The sequence below is a fragment of the Dermacentor andersoni genome, chromosome 11 (genome assembly GCF_023375885.2).
Source record: "Dermacentor andersoni chromosome 11, qqDerAnde1_hic_scaffold, whole genome shotgun sequence".
Taxonomy (NCBI): domain Eukaryota; kingdom Metazoa; phylum Arthropoda; class Arachnida; order Ixodida; family Ixodidae; genus Dermacentor; species Dermacentor andersoni.
Genome location: NC_092824.1, coordinates 81,050,413 through 81,072,993, shown reverse-complemented (window position 1 = coordinate 81,072,993; position 22,581 = coordinate 81,050,413). Strand labels below are relative to the sequence as shown.

The 22,581-nt window shown below is 47.3% G+C and overlaps 1 protein-coding gene across 2 annotated transcripts in view; it reads right to left on the bottom strand.

Moving 5' to 3' along the window:
* The window catches only part of LOC126517624 (uncharacterized), a 137,149-nt gene that overhangs the window by 17,520 nt on the left and 97,048 nt on the right, over positions 1-22,581 (bottom strand). The gene's annotated exons all lie outside the window — the stretch shown is intronic.

Below are 22,581 nucleotides of genomic sequence, written 5' to 3'. Positions count from 1 at the left end.
AAATTTTGATGTAGTGCTTGAATGTATATACAAAAAGAAAAATATGGAAGCCCGACGTTTATAAGTTTGTCCCTCTGAATCAAAAGCAGACATAGCCGTTCTGCAAACTGCACCCGTTACAGCATCTAAAGCGGATAAATTTGACACACAAATTTACAGTTCATGGGAACTCGTTACAATGTTTACAAAGATATAGGAAAAGTCATACTCACAGAGCAACGGTATGTTGTAAAGCAGTGTATAACATATGAATTTTGTCCACCTTAGATGTACTATTAGATTAAGTTTACGTAATTGTGATAGCATCCTTCATTGCTGAGTTATAGTGGTAAACATCGGATTCGTTTTCTGAAAATTTGCGACGTTATACAACATTGACAAAAAAACAATAAACGGCCTAAATAAAGAATCTGCTGCCAACAGACACTAGATCATAACGTTCTCGTTTATATAACACAAAGCTCACCAACTTTATGCACTGGTTACCGAGATAAACAATTTCTCCTTTCCAATGTACACATTGGAAAGCACTCTGATAAAGAAGCCTCCGATAAAGCTTCCTCTAAAGACTGCTTCGCCACAATAAAAGCATGCGTGCGGGCAGAATTCAGTCCTTTCGTTCAGGGGAAATGGGAACTTAGGCTAATTTCGACGCCGATGAATGAGATTGCACGCTGGTGCTCCACACCAGGATTACCAAAACAAGAAATCGATACGAACTCAGCAACTCAGCACTATGACGGACGTTACTTATGTTCATGCGCCGCTTTACGGCCGCTAACAGGTTACGGAAGGCGGCCTTGCTTGGCTAGCGGAACCGTAAAGTCTAGTTCTCCCTGCAGCTCGAACTACTGAAAACGCTGTCGTTCGAGGAAAGCAACGACTATACATTGCAACCTGTATTTATTAAGGCGCCTATCATTTTGCCGCAAGAAATGAAAGGGAGCAAGTAGCTTCACTAAAGCGGGGATTCGGATTATAGTTGGCTATTCATGACCATCTAATAACAACGCAGAAAACTAAGGGCGAACATAGAAGCGGCACACAGTACGCTAACCTAACTTGCCATTTTGGATCGATCTTCCACCATGTCGTTCCAACTAAGCCTTTGTGCAGAGCTTCTTAGCTGCAGACTCACTTTTATTTTCTGCAGGCCTCCCTCGTTTTATGTCCTGTTATTAGAAGGACGACTAGGCGAATCTCCAGTCGCCCCTTACACAACAGCAAAGTAAGAAAAGAAACAGAGTATTTAACTACGTCAATAATGAAACAAGTTATTTGGACTGCACAGATACCAGCCAAAGCTAGCATATTGTCACAGCTATAATTATTGCTAGCCGGTCGTAGCACACGGTCGACTTCAAGCGAGAACCAGGATAACTCAGCAGCATTGCGTGAAGGCTGAATGTGGAGTCTTATTGCGGGGAGAACGTAGGAAGACATGACGGTTAACTACTATTTCGAGAATAACCAGAACCAGTGGTCCCTGTCCTCCCTGTTTGAACCTCGAGTCCTCTGCATGTAATAAATAATTATTAATAAACAAATTTCCCGCCGTTGGGCATCTTACACCGATTGAGCCGATGGGCAGAGGATATGGCTGGAGCCTTGGCACGTTGAAACAGAGTTCTGAAAACGTAACTTTTGCAGAGAAGGGCATATCTGCGTTGCTAAAGTTCCTGACGTCCTCGGGCCTATACATAACATACCGAAAACGCTGCCTCATACTGTTGCTACTTCTGGATTACATGCGAGGATTACCTCGCTTGTGCTCCCTCTGTCTTGCTATACCTCTTACCCTTCCCCCCGTGAAGGGTAGCCAATCAGAACTACCTATCCGGTTATCCTCCTCTTCATACATCCCTTGTCTTCCTCTCCGCCTACGCACGCCGTTGATAAAGCCCGCCGAAAGGACTCACTTGGCTATAGCGTTTTTCTGCCGAGACCGAAGTCAAGGGTTCGATTCCCAGCCAGGGCGGCGGCCACATTTCAATAAGTTCGAAATATAAAAAAGAAACGACGCTCGTGTATATAAATTTAAGTGCATGTCAAAGAACCCTTCATGTGGTCAAAATTAATCAGGAGCCTTCCCACTGTGCAGCTATGGAACTCCTCGATCTCTCTCCTTTATTCTTGCCGACTTTCATTTCCCTGCCACCGACTACAGTATATCAAACCAGAATATCTTCCGGCTAATCTCCCTACCTCTCCCACTCCATTTTCTCTCTCTCTCTCTGTCTGTCTCTCCACAATTTTTCTCACCGTTGGATGCATTATGTTTACCGAACGTCTATGTAACAAAACAGCGCCCAGCGCACTAACTTCCAGCGGAAGTTCCGGAACAAAGAGGAACCCGAATAGGTTTTTGTAGAGATGATAGATGGGTTGTTGACACCATTGTAAGTTCAGCGTATACAAAGCATTAATTACGTCTAAATGAACTCCTGCAGGCATTAGTCGTCGCCGATTCGTGCGGTTCACAACTTTTGCACCCTTTTGTACTGACTGCGCTGCGTCACGGTAGTTTGTTTACCGCGAACAACGGATGGCAGTTGCCGGTTATGCCGTGCGGAAGATTAAAGCGGTTATGCAAATTGGCCTGCCAGAAGTCGAAAAAATGCGGCGTGGATACATAGGTCGAGGGGCGTTTACTCTCTCTCTCTCTCTTTAGTGCGTTACTTGCCGTTTACAAAACACGTTAAATGCCGTCCACCCGATTCAGCGCTTACCATTACCCGGGTAACGTACAAACGCCAACATGACATTTTACTTGACTGGAACAATTACCGTGCGAAAAAAATGGGTCCGTCACTTAAAAAAAGAAATGATAGTTTCCGCGAAAAGCACTTAATAAAACGCGGAGGATTTAACAGATCTGTTGCACCGGCGGCCAACGGTGAGCAATTATTTGTTCCACCATGATGAAGCAACGAATAGAGAACATGCGATTTCGCAGTTCTAAACTCGCATTCACAAAACGCTTCGTACGCGAGCGAGGCTTCTCGGGAGAAATTCCTCACGATCGCCATGGCGAAAGTTATTCTTAGCAAAGGCTACCAGCCAAGAATATTTTTCAGATGAGAGAACTTCTCTGACTTTGTCCCCTGACGCGCATCAGCCATTTTGTACCGCCGACAGCGCCTAATTCGGTCGACTGCAAATGACATTGACATAGTTGTTGGACGCACCACTGAGCCTGAAAGTCGAGTTTCCCGCGTAGGATAATAAATGAAAAATAAAGAGAAAGGTTACCAGAGACGTAGGAACCGTGGCTTTCATTAGAAGCGTTACAAAGACCCCTCGGCGATGGCATTCAAGTCCGCGACGCAGGCGGGTAACTTTGTAAACGGGACTCGATTTCGGCGGCACCCAGGTGGTCTGGTAACAACTCATCCAAAGCAACCGATAGCGTTTGAGAAAACGAACCACGCGCGAAACGTTGACGCACAGAGAAGCACAGCCTCTTTTAAAATCCCAGGCACATTTATTGTCCAAATGTCGCCAGCTGCCCCATCCGAGGAGTGAGACCCATTTCCGACAACTTCTCTGGGAATTATCGGCAACATTTCTTTCTTTTTTTTCTCCTTCCACGATGGTAACGGTGGCAATTCCGTTATCCATTTATACGCGTTCGCCCGTCGTCCAGGGTCGCTTCCAAACACGGCCGACGCACTCGGTCACAAAGTCGTCGCCCATTGAGCTCCCCGCTGCCGTGAGACAATGACCGCGAGATGGGAAGCGCATTTCCTCTCCTGTTTCATCACCCCATTTTTTTTTCTTCCTAGGTACTTTTGTGTGGAATTGCTCTTCGCGTCCATCAGTCGACGTCCCTTTTCGGAAAACACATTACCGGCACTCGCACTAGGTGTGCGTGCATGCGCCCCCCCCCCCCCCCCTCTTCCTTCCCTTGACGAAATTTCTGGTGCCGCTATAGTTGGCTTCTGGTCTCCCACTGCACCTAGAGCTTTGGTTGCGAAAGAGCAGGGCGACGTCAATACCCCGCGGAGGAACGCCGCGCGGTCTCCGCAAACCTAGCGCTAAACGTCCCGCTAGTTCCGTGCAGTGTGGCGGGAATCGCGGCTGCGCCGTCGTTCCGAGTTTTTGGCGAGGCACGACCCAGCCTATCCTTGCAGTATCGTTGTGTGTTTTTTTTTTTTTTGAACCACCTTCAAAAAAAAAGCTGAGCAAGTCGGTAGAACTCGCGTGTTGCCCTTTTGCGTCTCACTTGCCTCCGTGAATCGCATACGCCTGACTTTTCGCGGTCGCTGTAATGAGGTGAAAAACAGCTTTGAGGTCCCACGGCGAGTGAGTCTTTGGTCACGGATAGCTATTATTTTTATTGAAATGGCAGGCACTCCCACGTGCGACTCGTGCAACTCTGAACAAACAGTCAATCGGGTATTGCGTTTTTTTTTTTTCTGTCATCGTTGTAACGCCGAACGCGGCGTTCTTCGGACCGTGTCAAACTGGCTAGATCATATGTCATTTTCCGAAACGAACATCCTTGGTCCGTGGCCTGTTGCGTGGTGTCCGGCCCACGAAGTGACGCAGGCGTCACTGTGTGAAATGACCCGGTCCAGCGACCAAGTTTTGGGACGATGGGCAGCCCTGCGTGTTGGCACCGCTAATGTCCTCTTGCCTCTCTTTTCTTTCCACCGCTTAACGTCTTTCCTCCCGCGTAGGGTAGCAAACCGGATACGCATCTGGCTAAGCTACTTTTCCTCCTCCTCCCTAGAGAAATGACAGAATAGGATCCAGAAGCCGTTGCAAGGCTCCTACTGCGAGACTTGCGCAAAGAATCTCAGTGCAAAAAGGACGACTGTTTATCTCACCATCGCGGGCTTTGGAGCAACGAATGTTCCGTGGTACACAGCGTGCAGGTTTGAGACTAGCTGCAGGTGGGACTAATTGGAAGTAGACGATTACAACAGACTCAAATTATTATTTTTTCACTCGGCCTACTTAAGTAATTAGTCTTAATTAACCAATTTCTGAAATATCATAATAAGATGAAAAGTGTTAATGAGAAAATTATAGAGTGATAATGAAAAACTCCCGATACAGCTTCATGTTCCTCATTACGTGCTACATAAGTGTTTTTCCGAGTGTGAAAGAATCCCGCAAATGCACTCGAAGTGCCTCGAGCGGCCAGTCACGCGGCAATTTTGCGTGCATTTGCCGGCTACTTTCACGCTCGGAAAAACCCTTATGTAGCACGTATTGAGCAACATGACGCTGTATCAGGAGTTTTTCATGTCGCTTTACAATTTTCTCAAAACTTTTCACCGATATCTGAGAAGTTCATTAATAAATACTAATTATCTAATTAGGCGTAATTAAAACAACAACTGGATTATCTCAAAGCGACGGCAAATAACATTACCTTGGTTCTGTCCAGCTACGTGACATTCGCATATTTTTAAACTCTGGCTAAAGTTAGCTGGGACACCCTGCGTATCGAGAGAAGGTGCCTGGATTTATTCCTGCTATTTTAAAAGTGCACCGATGGACTTGCTGACCTCTACAACTGCTGAACAGTACCACCTCTTAGTGTTAATTAAATGATTAATTACCCGATTAACCTGCGGACAGCTACAACAGCTGTCCGCAGCAGCAGCTTTAGTACTGATAAGCTAATTGTATATTTACATGACTAAATAATTAAAGTTCGAGATACTCTGCGGCGCTCCCGCCCTCTGGCGGCAAACCAAAGCACGGGGGCGCCCACGATATACGGCGCCTACAGAGTGTTAAACTGAACCTAGTCTAGTAACATTGTGCTGCACCCTCGTCCTCCGCTTTCCTCCTCGCGCTCTCTTCGCTATAGCCGTCTTTCATCCCCCGTTGAGCTCCGTGTTCGCTCCTTCATCCTTCGCTGTGCCAGTTCGTTCGGTTACGAGGGATGCCGACGCTCGCCGTAGGAACGGCCGCCTAGAAGCTGCGCTCTAAAAGAAAGGCTACAGTTCCACCCGAAAGACGAAGCAGTATTATGACAGCGAAGTATAAGGCAATTACACGAAGGAAGAATCTTACCGCATATATACGTGTAAGGGCCGCACCCTCAATTTGAGAACCAATATTGCAAAAAATCCAACCGAGAAGCAATTGCGTTCGGTGCGCTGATTTTAATCGCGCTCAACAGAAAATTTTCGCGCGCTCCTAGATGGCGAAAGAAGGCAATCGCGGAGGTTTGCGGCATGTTTCATACTCGTAGTTGGAAAAATAGGATCAAATGTCGCGGTCCCATGTAAGGCTCGTCAAAATCGAGACAAAAAAGGGCAGCGCCTACGCGAGTCGATACGTTAGTTATATCGGCCATATATATTGTAGAAAACATTCTCTTACTAAAATTACAAACGTAGTGTAATCCACGGACCATGTAAACCTGTAAATATCTCACTGGATGACCAGGATAACTCCGTGTCACAGCGCAGGCATTATGAAGAACGCCGGCAGAGGGGGCGAACGGTTCGTACAGCAGCGCGATTCACCACGACTCCGGAAACGAGATTCATCATCATATGCCTACTTTTACGTCCCCCATACAACGGCCTCTGTCAGCGATATCCAATTACCACTGTCTAATAACTTGGATTACGCGATCTAACAACTCTAGGGGCGCGGAAAGACCGCCTGGGAAGGAAGGCAGCACGCACGAAGTTAGCAACCGTCCCTGCTCGCCCTTTATCACTGCACCCACCAATGATTATCGCCAATTAGATACGGCACGCCGGCCGCGTAACCGTCAGCCGCGCACAGTAATTCGCAGCTATGGTAGGACTAGTGAAGATGATCTCCTTCCCAAGCGCGCGTTTCATCACGTGACCTCAAACTAACCCGAATATTGAGTGCGCTGGAGGATAACGCCCATCAAGCATTTCCTGGCACAGACAGTGGGCGGGTCGCTCATCCATAGGGTTTTTGGAATTTATGCGGAACATCACGGCGACGACGACAGCGAAAATTTGCCTGGAGTGGCGATATAACTGAACGCTCTCCTGCTGTGAGGTCTTGTGCATACTCATATAAGGCCGTCCCTTCAGTGAACAATTTTGGAGCTGGCGCGTAGTTTCTTCAAGTGCAACGGTTATTGAAAACTTGTATATATATATATATATATATATATATATATATATATATATATATATATATATAATGGGCCTCAGCCACCCTCTGCCTCTTCCCGGAAAAATGAAAACTTTGCGCCTACGCCTGTAAGGAAGTAACGATGCAATGGGTGAATATGAATAAACAAACAGAAGTAAGTAAGAAAGAAAGAAAGAAAGCACGAAGAAATGAACGAAAGAGCATTTAGGTAGTGCATTACGTGCTCGCATGTGTCGTTGAGGAGGTCGACCTACAGCGCCAGACGTCTACTTCACACTGCGGTGGTTATGTCTCGCAAGAAGTCCGACTCCTCCAAACGTATACAACATAATGCATCACGTCGCCTGCAGCAGGCTTTCGCAATCACGTGTTACAGCAGTGTAACATGCTGCCGATTTTTTTTCCCTCTGCCCATTCTTATGGAAAGCCGCAGAGCACCACCGTTCGTTTGGGCGCGTACGCGGGCTGGCCGCTCGACCCTTTCCCGTCTGGCGCAATGGTCACGGTGCCAGCACCAAAAGCCGAACTGTACTTCAACCGGCGCAAGCAGCCCGCGTGCACACAGTTTCGCGCCGCACAGCGGAATCAGCCAGGCGGGGCATAATTAACCATCGACCGCCAACGGGCGAGCTGCGTTTTTCCGCCGCACTCTCTCCCCGGCAGCGACGACGACGACGACGACACAGTTCGCTCTGTAACGATGCCGCAAAACCGAGCCCAAATACAGTGAGATGGGCGCAGAGGTTTGGGTACACGGCGAGCGGCCGTAGGGACGAATGTGCGGCAAAGAGAGGATAAGAAAGAGAGAAAAAGGGAAACGCTGCGCTGGGCAGAAGAGACAAATAGAAAATAGGAGGGCAGCGAGGCGAGCGAGCGATCGGGCACAGTGCTGGCCGTGACAGCGGTCGCCGCGGGAGAGGAGAGAGCTTCTGGCGATGGAAAACGGCTCGAACCGCGCGCGCGGTGGTCGGAGCAAAAACACTGGCACGGCGGCAACGACGACGACGACGCGGGCGGAGCAAGCCGCCCCGCAGTGCCGCACTCGCCGGAGATGAACAGCGCTTTCCGGGGGGGCAAAAGAAAACCATTCGCGGATGAAAGCTGATGGGCGCTCTCGCGCGCAGGCTATCATCCATTTCGCCCCGAAGCTGCATTCCTGGGAGCAACGGCCGATTTCCCGTCTCCCCCTTCCGTGCCTTTCTTTCTTTGCTTCAAGAAAACGCACATTTCCGCGATAATGACCTCAGCGAAGACCAGAAGACTTGGATGTACGCTGGCAACGCGAACGAATGCGATTGGTTGCCTTTCGCACCGCACAGATTACAGCACCAAGCAGATGGGATGGGTAGCTGCGAATGATGTCGCAGGGCACGGCGTAAATAAAGAGATCAACAATTACACTGCTAGAGACGCAGGAAAATTGGAAGTAAACAAGTAGCGCTGCTGTCAATTGGGATTGTTAACGCTACGGGTGGGAGGGGGGGAGAGGAGTTCATGAAGGGAAGGCAAGGTTACTCTTACATGCAGCAGCATTTGGAGTAGTTTAGGAAAGCGATGCAAAGGCAGGGAGCATGACCAGTCTTAAGTATCGGCTAACCACCCTGTGTAGGAAAATGGGTAAAGGAAATGAAAGGTAAACAGAAGGACAGAAGACGTAGGCAAAGAGAGAAAGGAGAGGAGCAGTGTCGCTGGCGGTAGGCAGGTGATACGATTTCACCGCAGGACTTCGCCGCCGGAATCGGGAGACGGCGACGAAGGCGGGCATCGTGATGATGACAAAAAGTACGAGGGAATGAAAAGGTAAATAGGAGGACAGAAGACGTAGCCAAAGAAGGAAAGGATGGAGGAGGAGTGCGCTCGTAGAAAAGAATGCATTCACCTCATTGGTGCATGAGTGTGATTCTATCAGGGGCTCGAGCAGTTCTCCCTAACACGGGGGCCAGGACGACCTTAAAACCACTGGCGATTTTGTGGCAGCCGATGCCTACTTGGGAAACTTGGGAAAGTGTCAATGCCTCTGTCATGTTGTGAAGTCGACGACCTTTTCCCCTTCGTGTCTTCTTTGGGTCTTCGCCTTTGTGTCCGCTCAGAGCGCAGAGGGGTGACGCCTTTTTCGTGGACGAGGTCAATTATCTCGACATGGATATGCACGCTGGAATGCTATCATAGCGCAGGCCTAACCTTGCACTAATAATGACCGGCAAACGCTCCGCCCGAGCGCCACTTGTCAAGTGCGGTTGAGCCTGAATTTCGTCACAAGCACATCCAAAACTAAACGAAATCAAGGGTTCAGACTGATGCAACAGGCTGCGCCCCTTCCACCTCAACTCGACCTGCTTGCCTGCCCACTGGCTCACCAGTCGCACTTCAATTTCGAGAAAACTTGCACCTCCCTATATTGCGTCGGGACGCTTCCTCGTCTAGCTTTGCCGGAGCCACACTCCCAACCAAGCGCTGGGTGCATAAATATGCACGCCAGGCGTATGCATGAAAGGCACTGTCGAAAATATTTTAAACCTGCCGCAAACGTCCTGAAACACTTATGGCTGGACCTGCCGCGACACGTTTGAATGCTATGTGCAAAATGTTTTAGTAAAACGAGTTAGAAGGTAGACGGCAATGTGATTTCGGTGTCAGTATGTCGTCGCGCATCCTAGGTTCCATTCTTTACACCGGGAATATTTTCGATTAGCTCCCTAGGTGCTTTCCAAGTATGCTAGACACGAAATGTGGCTGATGTTTTCGCATCTGACGTTCCTGTATAAAGAGTACTCGCGTGGAGTTCACATTCTGTAAGCTTAACAAAACCAACTCGAAGAATTGAAACATTCTCACTACGTTCTACAGCTCTACGCTTTTTCATGATTCTAAGGACACAAAAGATATTGTGAAACTAAATTTTCCATTAACAGAATTAATTGTCGCGAAACGAAGATTCTCCCCCTCACCACCCAGTGTGAATCGAAGTCAACGCCCACTACTGAGCCATCGTGCAACATGGGGGTTGACAACTTCTGCGGGGCTTAAACGTCTCGCTGTTCTCGGGGGGTCTCCTACGTATAACACATGGACACTCTCTCTCTCTCTCTCTCTGTGTGTGTGTGTACGTGCGTGTGTGTGCGGGGGAGGGGGAGAGGCGACGACGCATTGAAAAAAAAAAAAAAAAAACTCCAATCGTGTATTTCTTGCTGCTCTTAAATTTACATCGTGATTCCTGTCACGGGAACTAAAATTATGTTTGTAAGCAACCATAACGCGGATGTACGAAATAGCTCAGAACTAATTCTTTCTTGTCTCGGCTCGTTCTACCAAGATTGGACTTGCGCAAATGGTTTCACCAAAAGTTCACGGCGTTTTCAATCCTTTTCATTGGAACCGAGAAAAAGAAATTGTCCCCGCCTCGCGAAGAGATTCCGCATCCAATGTAACAATCACAGGCCTAAAGATATTCCAGCTTTCCCAAGATTCAAGTTTGTGTACTCATTCTCAGCGTTTCGCCTTAAAAGGGTCAACAAGAAGAAAACATTTGCGACGACTTGTACTCCTATATGTTCTAATATCGAGAGCTGTCGTAGACGGCGCCGCGAAAGATGAGAAAGGCGGTCGAAAGGATAGCGCCAATATGTCTTGGGGAAAGAGCAATGAGATGCCAAACAGTTTCTGACAGCTAAAAATATTGCAAAGTCGAAACGCCGCATGCATACATGTACTCTTTCCGATTCCTTCGCTTTTTCTTTTCCCCTCTCGTACACAGAAACTCTCCCAGTCGTAAAACTTGGTTAGAAGGCTTCGACCGTAGAGTTTTCTTGACATGAAGGGAGTTTGCATTTAAAGTAGGGTTCCCTTCCTGTCTTTTCTTTTTTTTTTTTGGCACTTCTCTGGTCCAAGAACGTATGGCACGCGAGGAAGCGAAAGATGGATTTCCATAGATTTAATGAGAAGGATGAGATGCGAGACCAGTCGTGACAGTTGGCTCAAGCCTGATCCGTTAGACAAGCCCAGCAGTGCTCATCACCCAACCTCCTGAATAGCTACAGATGCTCCCCCCCCCCCCCCCCCCCCGCCCCTCCTCTTCTATCGTTCACAACCGTCTGCAAAAAAACGGCTGTTTTGCGAGACTTGTCAAGGAATGAGGTTGGCTAAGAGGAAAAAACAAAAACCTTGTTGCATGTATTCATGCCACGTCAAAACACGACGGACGTGAATAAATTGTCGAAACTGATACGCACGATATCGCGGTGGTGGGATAAATCTCGATCGAGACAAATAAGGAGAACCGAGCGGCTTGCTTTTTGTTATTTGGAACCGTATGAAGCCGACAGACAGTGAAGCGAAGGAAACCATAGGAGAATAAATTGTGCAGATCTAGTGCACATGTTGGAATTATGTGAAACGAAGCGAAGCGGTTAATGAACTTCTGTAGAACTAACGGCGATGTTTACAATTCACCCTATGCAACGTGTAACCTTATATAATTGTTTATCTTTATCCACCAGAAAGCTCACAAAGCTTAACCTCTTGCAATTTTTTTTTATGCTTATGCACTGCACCCTTCACAGGCTATGCCAAAATCCAAAAGCGAAGACAGGTGGATACACAATGTGAGACGCCAAGAGGACGACGATGGAACGTTACACAAGCGATGCTCAACCAAATGGACTGCAGTGTAGGCCTGTCCACTCACCCCGCTTTCCTTGGGTATTTGCATGGAGGAAGGAAAAAGATATATGAGAAGACGCCCTACTCAGTCCGCGCGCTAGGAGAAAAGTGTGGAGGAAATCGTGCAGTTCTTTTTCCGCGGTAGCGGCCACATTGTCGGGGCTCAACGCCGGTTTTGTTATCGTGGTGTGTGCTGCCCCGTAGGTCGCATACCGTGGCAAAGGCGTCGTGGGTGTGCAGGTTTGAGTCAGTCCCCGCGTTTTGTCCCGCGTGTTAAATAAAAACCCGCCCCGTGGGAGTGTGTGGCATTTGCGCCAGTGTCACGTGGGACGAAAGCGCTCTCTCAAAACGAAGAAGAAGCGTCTCGCAGGGGCAGGCGTGTTCGGTCTATGCCGCAAGAAGGCGGCGTACGACATGGACACAGCGCGAAGCCAAGCGAACGAGACTTCACGTGACCTAGAACTGCGCATGCGCCGTCACATCCGCGACAGACGCCGAGAACGTGCCTCGAGTCCCCATCCGATAAAAGAAGTATATTTATTGTTAGTTATTTACTACACTGCTACTCATTCGGAGCGTGGCAGTTAGACAGTCCAATATATATATATATATATATATATATATATATTGTCAGGGTACGTGCCAGTACCCTGACATGTGCGAATATGAGAACACATATGCAACATATGTGTTCTCAAAAGATCATACGAGGTTATTAGATATGTGGCATATGTGTCGTATGAATTTTTTTTTTTTTTGATGGGATATATTCGCTATCGCAATAAAACTTCGTGGCAGCCGATTCACAAGGCATGTATATTTGCGCTATGGCATTCACGCGCAGGAGTTCTAGATGACTAATACATCGCGCTCCATGCTTGGACGTTAACAAAATGGGCATTTTAGGTAAAAATAAAGCTGTTCCTACGTTGCAGCTCTGCAAGCAGGCAGTCACGCGGGACTTTTTTTAATGCTCCACGAGCGCCATTTAGAACACGGCAAAAGGAGAGTTGTTGCGTAAGAGAAGCTAAGCTGCACCGCTAGGGTCGCTTGCACTTTTCTACATAATATAGCAGGTGGTTCAAAAAGAAACAATCCGATGATCCAAACAACGGCCACAACCTTCATTTCATTCCCTCCTTGCATGCCCACGTATTTGGGACACTCATTTAGTTCGCCTTTCCTACCATAACGAGTCGCTTAAGTGCATTGTTTTTTCCTTTGTTCGAAAGCATCCTATATATGCACCTCTGAAATGTGTCTCGCCCGGACATTATTATTATTCCTTGCGTTTCATATCTTTCATAAGGTAACCTATTTCGCGTAGTTTTTCGCGGCTCGCCCCCTGTGTATTGCTTTCACCGCATGGTGAAAGCGGTTCACGCTTCGCTGAAAAAAAGAAACAGCTTTATTTTTTTTCTTTCTCGTTCAACTTATTCGCAGCTTGCATGCCTTTAGTATCGTTCACCACTCTTTCAATATGTGTTCTGAAAGCCCCCATCTTACATTCCTGCTGTAGTGGTCCTTAGGTGTAAGCGAAAAAGAAAAAGAACAAATTAGGAAAAATGCTTGCTCCGTGGAAGCCCGACTGTTTAGCAAATGGTTACTAGGGTACTTTTCTTTGCGAGTTAGCTATCGCGTCATTCTGTATAATTATTTGTCCTGTATGCTGGCACTCTGTAAGCCTTGGCAGTACTACAACTGGTTTCAACTTCCAAACTTCTGATGCTTATTCCTACCAGTGCAGTCGCAGTCAACTTTATGCGGCAACGAAGCTTAAGCTACAGCGACGGGGCATCTACACATGTGTTACTGCGCCAAGTAGTCCGGCAGAGTTTCAAAGTGCGTTCCGTTTCGGTATCTCAATGGCGATCATGAATCAGCGTAGCTTGCTAGGCTTTCGAACCGTTTAGCATTTTATAAAATCCGTAAGTGGAAAGCGATTAGGTAACATTCAAATTTAGCGCTCAGTGCTGCATCTTAGATGTCTTATTGTAAGTGCGGCAGCGAAGATCACGCGTTCTGTTCCCCAACTTAAACTCGAATGCCACTGTGGAACTATATTCAGGTGTGCTGTCACGCAAGCACTTCGATTTCGTAGCTCTCCTTTCATTGCCACAGAAAGTTTACCTTCAGTATTGAATGGAACCGCCACCACTTTAGAAGGACGCACGCAAAATTCATACTGAAGTCCAGTTCTAGTCCGAAATTCGTGATGCCATCGCTATAACTCTTGCGAAAGCCAGAAAAAGAAGTAGATAGGAATGTTAAAAGGACGATAAACAGAAAAATATTTTAGATAGTATGAGGAAACAACCTTCGACAACACTAATAAACGAGAAGAAAAGGGGTTAACCGAGGGGCCCGATTTTTATTAGTGATATCATAAGAAGCCAACGAACACTGGCGCCATGGACAACATAAGGAAAATTACTTGTGCTTAATAAATGAAATAAAGAACCAATAAATTAATAGAAATCAAAGTGGACGAAAAAACAACTTGCGCCAGGTCATCCACTTTGATTTCCATTGATTTCGAAGGTTGTAGGATCGTTCCCCACCTACGGCAAGTTGTTTTTTCGTCCACTTTGATTTCCATTAATTTATCGATTCTATATTTCATTCATTAAGCACAAGTAATTTCCCCTATGTTGTCCTTGGTGCCAGTGTTTGTTGGTTCTTATGATATGACTTCTAGAACACTAAAGCACTCCTGAAGCAAGGAAAAAAAGACGAAAAAAGAATTGAAAACAGTCGAATAGCGACGCTGCCTTGAAGCTCCCAAATCAGTTTGAACATGGATTTTGACGGTGCTTGCTCGATCCTATGTACCGTTTACAGCGGTTAGTGTACGGAGCCCAAGAGATGGCGCTACCGGTTACGACGCCATAGAACATCTTCCAAGTGCCATCGAGTGCTTTCCGGGCGCAGACACGCATGCCCGAATTGCCGCAAAAAGGGAATGGGCTTCTGCTAACTCTGTTGACTGGATATGATACCGTACTGGATATATGAAGTAAAGTGTGGCTTGGTACACCTGAAAAAGTATCCTCCGGTACTATGCGATATCAGTGCATACCGTGCTCTACTCATAAGGGTACAAGCGAGGTCGCGTATTGCGCAGACAGTGTACTTTAGCAAATGAAACGTTGTCTGTCACGGTTAAACGAGTATTTTTATAGATTGGGCTAGGAAGCTTTGAAATAATATATATGTATTTTTAGCTTCGATATGACTGCGATATGAAGAGTTGCGTGAGTGGGCTGGAACAATTGAGTGTCGTTGGATACGTGCAGCTTTCATGCCACCGCACTGTCGTGCTTCTTAACAAAGATTTCGCGTTCACCAATTGTAATTTTAGTAATATAGCAGGAGACGACTAGCCACGGCTCGTACGCATGTGCAATCACAGTCGATTTCCGCATGCAGTCATGATAAACCAAGAACGTCTCCCGTGTAAACACGCTTCCCTATGTTGTGTCGCAAGTACTGGAATTAAAAGGGTGTTGTTGCGTTGCAAACTTTGCTGTAGGGACGCAAAGCATAACGAAATACACATAAATGACTACAGTTTCGTCGGAGAAGAAAGAGGAGAAAATAAACAGAGGAGGTAGTTTCGTTGAAGCGCAAAATTTCAAAAAAATATTTTTTTATCCGAGTAGCTACCGGTGACCGATAAGCAAATATAACAAGAGCGTAGCTAAGTGTGCAGACCTTCATGTACATAGCTCTGACTGTCCTCTCTGATTATGCATCTCTGGGGACTACCAGTCTTGCGCATGTTCTGAAGAACCGGTGGTTGCAAGAGGCAGTGAAAACGCCGGAGCGGCATCCTTAATGGCGCTCAAAACAATATCATCGGCGTGACCATCTCGCACATTACCATCGCAACGTCGGAATATACAGTACTGAAGTGGTAATAGCTGTCTGCTGTTACGAGAAAGCGGAAGAGAGAGAGAGAGAGAGAGAGGCAAAGGAAAGACAGGGAGGTTAACCAGAGTACGCATAATTGTTTACCGTTTCATCGGAACGCGCGCACTCGCTGCCTTGGAGTATTCGCTCACCCCCATCAGGCTAAAGTAGGCCTGTGTGTAAATCATCGCTGGCACTAACATTCTGTTCGCGCTTTCACTTGAAAGAGTTGCATCACTGGCGAATTCACCCAGAAAGCAATAACAGCGCTTTTCTGCATTCGTTCAGCACGTCGTCCACTATGGGAAGGGGAAGCCGCAAGGCACTCAATGGCGACGCGGTCACGTGTGCGACGATGGCAGCCGCCATGCAGCGGCGCTGTAATATGTCTATAGTTATCTTCTAATGAGCATAGATCGAATACACCAACAGAGTCAAAACTTCAATTCTGCAAGTTTTAGGGCCATTTATTGAATCACAACGAGCCAAATACAAATAATGCTTCGAAACCAGTGACGTCACACTGACGTAGTTGTGCTGAGGTTTTGGCGCGAACTTCAACAAGAATTGAAATTTAACCTTCATTTCCGCCTGTAATCATAAACCCTTCCCCGCGATGCGGACAACAGAGTCTTAAAAGAATATCATTCTAAACTAATTTAGTGTTGTTTCTATTACGGCCCCCTCTACAGAAATACGAAAAAGAAAGACGAATATTAAAGGAAGAGTCAATAGTTGTGTTGCACACAACGCCATGTTGCACACAACTTCTCGGATGCCCAAAGCTGCGACGGCGTGCCGCTGTCAGCTTGAATGCGGGGCCCCATTTGCCAAGCCGTCGCCTGCCAAACTCGTGCGAATGGGTCGCAGCAGCGCGGGAGAAAGAGAGAGAGAGAGATGAAGAGAGAGAGAGGCCGTCACTGAGAAACACCAGCGGCGGGGCGGGAAAGAGGATATCGAGAAAAGAAGACTCTTTTCAGCTCTTGTCTGTTGCGTCGCGTTTCAGACGCGAGGAACTCGCGACGAGGGCAGCTGCAGAATGGCTCGAGGCGTTCGGACCACGCTGTTGTAGCCGCTGGCAATAGTCAAACACGAATGGAGGCAGATGGTGGCGTTAGGTTCAACAAATGGAGGGACAAATGTTCGAGCGAAGGCGCCAAGCATGAGACGAGTCAGGCGACGAGCACGGCGCGAATAAGGCACCGTGCGAGGTTGCGCTCAAGCTAGTGAGCGAAGAAAGGATTCGGGCAGGTAAGCGCGCAAGAAAGTTGTGGTGGCAAAGGTTTCGCCGCGTGAAAGCGGGGAGACGAGTGATGGAGAAAATGGGCGAGAGGGAAAAATGGTGAGGGAAGTAGAGAGCAAGTGAAGAGAATGGAGTAGGCGAACGTACGAACACGTAATCGAGAAATAGATAGAGATAAAAAACGAAGGGAGGTTCAGTAAATGAACTAAACTACAGACCTATTCCGGTTCTCTGCATTTTAGTAAAAACAGACCATCATGAACAAGCGACTAACCGTTTTTTTTTTTTAAACTCGCACATTATTGCACACGAGCTATATGGCTTTTGTAAAAACAAGTCCGGTGAAGCGTCGATATTAGGGTCGATCTTATTTCTCAAGTACATAAATGATAGTGTAAGCCTAAAGGGCTGCTCCACGATTACCTTAAACGAAGACGATGCAAATGCGTTATTTTCAGGTACAAATACACACGACGATTGTAAGAGAGCGAATGGTTGGCTACAGGACTTGGGCTCGTGTCCCAAAGCGAGCAAGCCGAAATTAAATGCAGACAAAACCATGTACCTCACTTTCAAATCTAAGGGTACTACCACCAATGAAAATGTGAGCTTACTATTCCTTTGCATTATTATTACTCAGAGCGCGCACTAAAATAACGCAGATGTACCGACTCGCTCAGCTAGCTATCGTATTACTATTTCTTAAAACTCAACCATACGAAGGGTAACAACTGTTCGAATTTTTGGAATCACTTTTCAGGAGGACCCATGATGGTCACCGCATATTGATACTTTCACAGGCTCCGAGACCTTGTCCCATTTACAATGAAGCACTCAATATCCTACGCACTTATGTAATCACGCTTTTCTTAATGATTTCTAGTGTGCGCGTCAACAACACAGACAAATCTATGCTCGTGAAAAACCATCCAAAATCGAGCAATGCGGGCCATAGGTAACGTAGGCGGCTGAGAATGCACTGCACCACATTATAACGAGTGCAATATGCTTGACATAAGAAAATCTAGATAAAAAAATGGAGGCATTGCGACGATACCAAACGGACAAATAATTATTTCTCTCGTCAAGAATCGGGGGAGGCCATTCTAGCGGCCCCAGACTTGCAGGACCAGCGATAGTTGGTGAACCAGGCCAGGGAAGCAGCAAGGGCAAACGGCTACGTGGACTGAGGAGGCCACCCACCTTGGGTGAAGAAAGAACTCTTTTTCACTGATTCGCGTTATCGAATGTTTGTTTTGTCTCTCTCTCGCAGTGTTCAGTTAAAGAAATTGTGTGCATAAGAATAACTATGATATGTAAGCGAATGTCGAGGCAAAGATATCGGGAACAAATGTTAGTCTCTCAAATTGTCATCATTTTAAATGATTATTTCTTGGTACTAGAGCTGATAAAATCTGGAACGTCGAATTAGAAATCTAAAGAAGAAAGTCATGGAACTGTTATTAGAGTAAACACTAACATATGTGTTTCTTCATGCGTTTACATTATTGTGTTAACCAATGTGATGCTGCTGCAATACATCTTAAGTTTCGATGCGAGTGTTCGAAATTTTAATTATGTGCAATGTTTTCAGAAGAACTGTAAAAGAATAGGCAAAATACTGCGCATTCTAAGCACAAGTTTTCTCATTTCTGCATTACTGTTGTAGTTGTAAGGGTGTCATGGCCCTGTCAGGCAATTGTTGGCCTTTATCTCTGCTCCACTAGGAAATATTTTGTAGGACTGTCTTCAAGAAAGGAAGAAAGAGATAGAGAGAAAGAAAAGACGTCAACATGAATTCTTGCAGCTTGCTACCCTACACGTGGAGAAGAGGGCTAGCGACGTAGGCGGAGGCAGCGCGAGTGAGTGAGGAGCCTATACTCAAGAAAGCGAGTCATCGACAACGACAGTCTGTGTTGCAGGCAATAAATTACTTCGTCCCCATCATCAACAATTACTATGCTTCCAAAGAAAAAGGGATGACTCCGCACTCCTGCGAATGTTGGCCTGGCCAGACGATCCGAACGCCGCGTCGAGCCATGGCAACTCGGCGAATAAACCCGCATTTGTAAGCTCATTAAAGCACCTCCAACGCGACGCGTACAATCAGAGGCCACAACGCTTCCAAGTTCTTGTCAGACCGTTCGACGAGTACGCAGCCTATTCGGAAACCTGGTTGCTCTAACTTTTCAACCAGCGTACGCTGAGACCGACCGGCATGCAGAACTCCGCGGCGCCGCCGGAAGAAGAAAAGACGAAACCGTGTTCGCCGTTTCGCAAAGCATACGAGCGATGCGGGATGTAGGGCACCGAGCCCTGCGACGCGAACGGGTATAAATGTTCAAACGATAGCGAAGGAGTGCCGAGAGCGAGGAAACCGAAATACAGGCCGCCCGGCGATCCGGCCCAGCACAGTGATCTTGCCTCGCTGATAGGTTGCAACGGCGACGGCGTAGAGCATCAATGTGCGATGCCGAATGGCCCGGGAAACAATGGCTCCAATCTTCCGTTGTTTGCTTGTTTGTCTGCTCGGTGAAATAGAAAAAGCGTTGCGACAAAACCACCAACCGAAAGAGATGCGAGGAAATCTAGGGAAGGAGGAATAATGAAGCGAAGATACAAAAAAGCCGGAACGGTGGGTAAAAAAGGGTGACTAGGAAACCAAGGGTCTTCAAGAGAAGGGAAATGGGGAAATAAAGAAAGCGCGAGTCAAATGGAACGAGGAAAACGAAGGGATATGAAAATAGGGAAATGTTAGGTGAGAGGCTGAGCAAGGTAAATAAGAGGGGAGTTCAAAGACATGGGGCAGAGTTGGAGAAAGGGGGGAAAGGGGGAACAGGGAATTTTCTGCGTTTCGATTTCCGTCGGTCATACACACACGCGCGCTCCCGCTCCCACGGCCGGCACAGTCTTCCATGCCGTTCAAATCCCTGGGACGAGCGGGCAAGCATCCAAGAACGAAGGAGGCGCAACATATATCACTCGACGCATTTCCATGCACAGCATCGCTTGTTTCCTCTTTTCTTTTCCTGTTGCTTTCCTCCTCTAGTTGAAACAGGCGCCGTCGAAGATTCAACCCGCACTATCCCAGCAGGGCATTACAGCAGATGGAAGGAAAAGAGGACAGCTTGAGCGACACGAGGCGTACAAAAAAAACAAGGAGCAAGAAAAGCTGGCACGCGCCGACTTGATAGCCGGGACTTTCTCAAGAGTGGGCGGGGACGTAATAAATTTTTCGTTCTCAGTCTCGCTTTTCCCTACAGTCGGCCGCGTTGTAGCCTATCATCGTTCCTCTCTTTCCTAAAAGCGTGCAACGTGTTTCGTGGGACCTACACTTCCCGTCGAGCCAGCCGGGGCTGCGAACACCCAAACTTTATTCGCCCCGTGTGGAGTGGCGCCCTGCATGGAACGTATTTTAACGCGATAGCATTAAGGGTCCCGTGTCCCCCCAAAAATGCGGTGTCGGCGTTCGGCGCCGACCCGTCTTGTGAGCGAAAAATCACTCCGAACCACGCATACCGAACCATGCAGGCCCTCCGCGTGGCGCAGAGGCGTTACTGAAACGAATTGAATTTCGCAAAGTAAATTGCGTCAGAAAAATCGTAAAGTACGAACTACACACAACCTACAGACTTGAGACAGCGTCGGATTGTAATTTGAAAGAGAAAACATAATTACGTTACGCAGAAACTCAAGCACAACCTATTTTCCAGCGTTTCTACCACTCATAGAGCGGTGTGCCACGCTCGGTTGCTTGCAACGTCGCCATCCAGATGGCGCTGGCCACCGCGCATGCGCGGCCCACGCAAGTGGCCGCGTTTCTACCAGAAGGTTCGACTTCGTGCACAGCGTTTGCCGCCAGCATTTCCCGCCAGCATTTCCCGGTAAACATTACGGTTACATACGCATTGGCCGGGCAGCGGGAGAAACAGTCAGGGATCTTTTGACGCAACCGCGTTCTACTCTTAAAGGCGAAGCTTAAGCGTCCCCCTAATTTCTCCCTGCGCACTTACAGCGTCGACGCCTCTATTTGGCGACACGCGCTATTTTCGCGAGTTGCATTAACGGTCGAAGTAAGGTTTAAGTGGTCTGCGCTCATATGTGGAACGCGATGGTGCACCGCCAAATGGACGCGCCGTCGAATATGCGGCGGAAGTACACCTATGTGGTTTGCCGCTTATGAGTGATTATACGCGGACGCCTGCGCGCCGGTCATTCGTGACGATAAAATACAACGGTGAAGATGCCGAAATATTACAAATTCACATGACGTTATGGGAACATGGTTTCACTGATAAGTTAATTCTAAATTCCCTATACCCGAGGCTGATGGAGCATTAGAAAATTACTCAAACACAAAAAGAAATTGAAAGCAACACGCACGTGAACATTTCTGACACGTTTCCTTGCGGTTTTCGACCCCACCTCCCCCCTGCTTCTCCCGACGCTGGAGTTCCGGCCAACAGAGTTATAAATCTGACACGATCACATATACAATGGCGCTTATCATTCTCTTCGCTAAATATAAGCTAGAGATTTGCTCAGTTGCAAGGCGTTTCTTGTCGACTTAGGAAAATGGAAGCCTGACAGTTCATATTTCATTTTCTTACATAACGTTGTTTTTTCTTTGTGCTTTTAAGCTGCTAATATATATGCGCGCCTCTCAGGCCTAAAAGAAAATTTACAAATTTCGATTTCGCGTGGCACGCGAAGTAGCCTATCCACTTTGTGTCCCCGCTCGCTCACGCTGTCTTCGAGAAGTAGGCTTCCTCGCACTGCACGGCTCTAAAGAGGCAGTGTATGTGCATACCAAGTAATTCTCGCCCCCTTTTGTCTCTTCCACCAACTCTCTGCCCTATCCTCTCGTATCGCTCTATCGGGCGCCAGGGCCCTCGGATGTGGCCCAAAAATTGGGGACGCGCTTAATGCGCGGAGAGAGATTGTTTGTTTGTACGCACGTAAGCGAAAGCGTGTCTGATGAAATATATACAGAGAGAGAGAGAGAGAGAGAGAGCGAGCGTATATGCATGTCGGGTCGGCGCGACCGACTTAATTCAGTGAGCGGGCAGCCATCGTTTGACGCGGTGTGCAAAATAAAAAGGCACCGCGCATCGGTCGGAGGTCGCCTGGGGTGTCGACCGCGCTTTTGTGGCGCTCGCTCCGGCGACGTGATAAACGAGCCACGTTGCCGGATGCGAAAAATGGTGCGTGGCGCATCGCCTTGTACGCTCGCAAGTCCCTTCCGCTCTCCCCCCCCCCCCCCTCCAACCTCGCATCCGCCTCTTCATCTTTCTCGAGGGAGTGAATCAAAATGAGTTTTCTTAACTGAGCGCCCCCGAAAGGAGGGGTAGCTTATTTGCAACCACTGCGATTCGAAAAAAAAAATGGTAACAAAACAATAATTACGCACACACAAAAACATATATATATATATATATATATATATATATATATATATATATATATATATCGACGTGATGTAGCGTTTGGTGGCAGGTTATTGCTCTCTCTTTCGCTCATTTCATTCCGCTTATCAAATGATCGCAGTTCGTAACGTGTCAGCTTCTTTCGTGTGATGGCCTCCTTCTTTAGTCATACCATAAGAAGCCAACGAACACTGACACCAAGGACAACATAGGGGAATTCACTTGTGCTTTATA